This window comes from Cervus canadensis, chromosome X (genome assembly GCF_019320065.1).
Source record: "Cervus canadensis isolate Bull #8, Minnesota chromosome X, ASM1932006v1, whole genome shotgun sequence".
NCBI classification, from domain to species: domain Eukaryota; kingdom Metazoa; phylum Chordata; class Mammalia; order Artiodactyla; family Cervidae; genus Cervus; species Cervus canadensis.
In genome coordinates this window covers 62,756,506-62,760,608 of record NC_057419.1, presented here as the reverse complement: position 1 = coordinate 62,760,608, position 4,103 = coordinate 62,756,506, and the positions used below count along the sequence as shown (strand labels likewise).

Below are 4,103 nucleotides of genomic sequence, written 5' to 3'. Positions count from 1 at the left end.
AACTTTAAAATAAGAAACTCGTTGGAGGACTCACACTTCCAGATTTCAAATCTTACTTAAAAGCCTACAGTAATTAGTGTTATACTGGGATAGGATAGACATATAGACCAATGGAATAGAACTGAAAGCCCAGAAATAAACCTGAACATCTATATTCAATTCAGTTTTGACAATGGTGTCAAACCAAATCAATGCAGAAAGAAGAGCCTCTTTGACAAATGATGCTGGGACCACTGGATTCATTTGAATTTGAATCCCTATCTCATACCATGTACAAACATTAACTCAAAATTCATGAATGTCCTAAATATGAGAGTTAAAACCATAACATTCTTAGAAGAAAACATAACTCATGACCTTGAATTTAGATATGGATTCTTCAGTATGACAACAGAAGTATGAGTAACAAAAGAAAAACCAGCTAACTTTCACTTAATCAAATTTTAAAACATTTTTTTCATTAAAGGAAATTATTTAGAAAGTGAAAAGACCTACAGAATGAGAGAAAATATTTGAAAATCATGTATCTGATAAGGGTTTAATATCTAGAATATGTAGAGAACTGCTACAATTCAGAAAGGGAGGTGGGAGTGGGTTTCAGGATGGGGGAGGACACATGTATACCTATTGCCGATTCATGTTGATGTATGGCAAAAGCCAGCACAATATTGTAAAGTAATTATTCTCCAATAAAAATAAATAAATTTTTAAAAAGCCCAACACATAAAGACAAACAACCCAAGTGAAAAATGTGCAAAGGACTTGAGTAGTTTCTTTAAAGAAGACACACAAATGGCAATAAACACAAAAAATATGCTAGTAATTAGGAAAATGCAAATGAAAACCACAATAAGACACCCCTTCATACCTACTATATTTGCTATATTTTTAAGTGAAAAATATCAAATATTTGCAAGGATATGGTGAAACTGGAACCCATGTACATTATTGGTGGGAACGTAAAAGGATTCAGTCACTGTGAAAAATAATTTGGTAGTTCCCCAAAAAGCTAAACATAGAATTACCACATTTCTATTCTGTATTCTGCTCCTAGATATATATCCAAAAGAATTGATAGTTTCAAACAGTTACTTGCATACAAATGTTTATTGCAGCATTATTCACAATAGTCAAAAGTTGGAAGTAACTCTAGTGTTCATCAACAGACTAATGCATAAAAATGTGGTATAGCCATACAATGAAATATTATTCAGTCATGAAAAGGGATGAAGTTCTGACACATGCTACAACATGGATACACCCTGAAAACAATATGCTATGTAAAATAAACCAGACACAAAGAACAAATAGTTTATAAAATATCTAAAAGAGGTAAATTCATAGGAACAGAAAGTAGATTAGTAGTTATCACAGTCTTGGGGGAAAAGAGAATGGGGAATTATTGCTTAATGTTTACAGAGTTTCTGTCTGGAGTGATTAAAAACTTTTGGAAATAGATACACTGGTGATACTACACTTGATCTTAGCCAAAAGGCCAAGAAGTGATCAAGAGGAGAAAAGAATACATGGAAGAGCTGTACAAAAAAAGATCTTAATGAACTGGATAACCATGATGGTGTGGTCATTCACCCAGAGCCAGACATTCTAGAATGTGAAGTCAAGGAGGCCTTAGGAAGCACTGCTGTCAATAAAGTTAGTGGATGCGATGGGATTCCAGTCATGCATGCTTAGTCGATCAGTCATGTATGACTCTTTACCATCTTATGGGCTGCAGTCCTCCAGGCTCCTTTGTCCATGGGGATTCTCCAGGCAGGAATACTGAAATGGGTTGCCATGCCCTCCTCCAGGGGAACATCCTAACCCAGGGATTGAACCCAGGTCTCCCACATTGCAGGTGGATTCTTTACCATCTGAGTCAGCAGGGAAGCCCAAGAATACTGGAGTGAATAGCCTATCCCTCGCTGGTGGATCTTCCTAACCTAGGAATCGAACTGGGGTCTTCTGCATTGCAGGCAGATTCTTTACCTGTTGAGCTACCAGGGAAGCCCAAGGAATTCCAGTATAGATATTCAAAACCCTCAGAGATGATGCTATCAAATTATTGAACTTAATATGTCAGCAAATCTGGAAGACCCAGCAGTGGCCACAGGACTGGAAAATGTCAATCCCCATCCCAATTCCCAAGAAGGGCAGTACTAAAGAATGTGATAACCATGGGACAATTGCACTCGTCTCCCATGCTAGTGAGGTCATGCTTAAAATCTTGCATGCCAGGCTTCAGCATTACACAAACCAAGAACTTCCAGATGTCCAAGCTCGGTTTGAAAAAGGCAAAGGAACCAGAGATCAAATTGCCAACATTCACTGGATCATAGAGAAAGAAAGGGAATTCCAGAAAAATATCTACCTCTGTTTCAATGACTATGTTAAAGCCTTTGACTGTGTGGATCATAACAAACTGTGGAAAGCTCCTAAAGAGATGGAAATACCAGACCATCTTACCTGTCTCCTGAGAAACCTGTATGCAGGTCAAAAGCAACAGTTAGAACCCTGTATGGAGCAACTGACTGGTTCAGGATTGAGAAAGGGGTGTGACAGGGCTGTCTGTTGCCACCCTATTTATTTGACCTCTATATTGAGCACATCATGATAAGTGCCGGGCTGGATGAGTTACAAGCTGGAGTCAAGTTAGGCAGGAGAAATATCAACAAGCTCAGATTTGTGGATGATACCACTCTAATGGCAGAAACTGAAGAGGAACTAAAGAACCTCTTGATGAGGGTGAAGGAGGAGAGTGAAAAAGCTGGCTTAAAGCTAAATATTAAAACAACTAAGATCATGGCATCTGGCCCCATTACTTCACGGCAAATGGAAAAGGTGAAAGAAGTGACAGATTTCCTCTTCTTGGACTCTAAAATCACTGCAGATGGTGACTGCAGCCATGAAATCAAAAGATGGTTTCTTGGCAGGAGAGCTATGACAAACCTAGATAGTGTGTTGAAAAGCAGAGACATCAGCCTGCTGACAAAGGTCTGTATAGTCAAGGCTATGGTCCTCCTGGTGGTCACCTATGGTTGTGAGAGCTGGACCATAAAGAAGGCAGAGTGCCAAAGAATTGATTCCTTCGAACTGTGGTGCTGGAGAAGAGTCCTGAGAGTCCCTTGAGCAGCAAGAAGATCAAACCTGTCAATCCTAAAGGAAATCAAACCTGAATACTCATTGGAAGGACTGATGTTGAAGCTGAAGCTCCAGTATTTTGGTCACCTGATGCAAACAGCTGTCTCACTGTAAAAATCCCTGATGCTGGGGAAGATTGAGGGCAGGAGAGGGTGAGATTGTTGGATGGCATCACCAATGCAATGGACGTGAACTTAGGCAAATTTCAGGAGATGGTGAGGGACAAGGAGGCCTGGAATGCTGCAGTCCACAGGGTAACAAAGAGTGACTGGGTGACTGAATAACAACAACAACACTCGTGATGGTTGCATAACATTGTGAATGTAATTAATGCCACTGAATTGTGCATTTTTAAATGGTTAAAATGGAAAATTTTATGCTATATATATTTTACCACAATAAAAGGGTGGGGAGAGGAGGTGGTAAATTGAATGAGAAAAAATGACAACAGTAAAAATAACTTCCTAGTTGTGAAAAATAAAAATTTAAAACTTCAAGCCAACTTATTGTGTCAGGTTAATGATTACCTGGGAAGGAACAGGATACAAAGTAGTAAGAGGAAATTTGGGGAGGGGGGTGATAGTTATAAGCATTATGTTGATTGCAGGGATGGTTTCATGATATATACATATATCATAATTCATTAAATCGTACATTTTTAAGACATGTAGTTTATTATATGCCAATTATACCTCAACAACATAGTTTTTTTTTTAAATGGAAACAGTTTCATTAGGTTGGTGCAAAAATAATTGCGGTTTTGCATTGTTGAACTTTGTCGTTGGATATTGAAATACATTCTTAAATAAATATGTTTATGTTATACACATTTTAATGCACATTTCTCGATTTTTTTGCTAATGACTTATTACTTGCTATTTACTTTATAGTATAGAAGTGATGTTGGACAAAAAGAACATTCAAATAATTTTTTTTATTTGAGTTCAAAATGTGTCATAAAGCAG

The 4,103-nt window shown here is 37.8% G+C and overlaps 1 pseudogene; it reads right to left on the bottom strand.

Annotated features, from left to right (window-relative positions):
- Window positions 1–1,417: 1,417 nt before the first annotated feature.
- Window positions 1,418–1,507, bottom strand: LOC122436240 (annotated as a pseudogene).
- Between the last annotated feature and the right edge of the window lie 2,596 nt (window positions 1,508–4,103).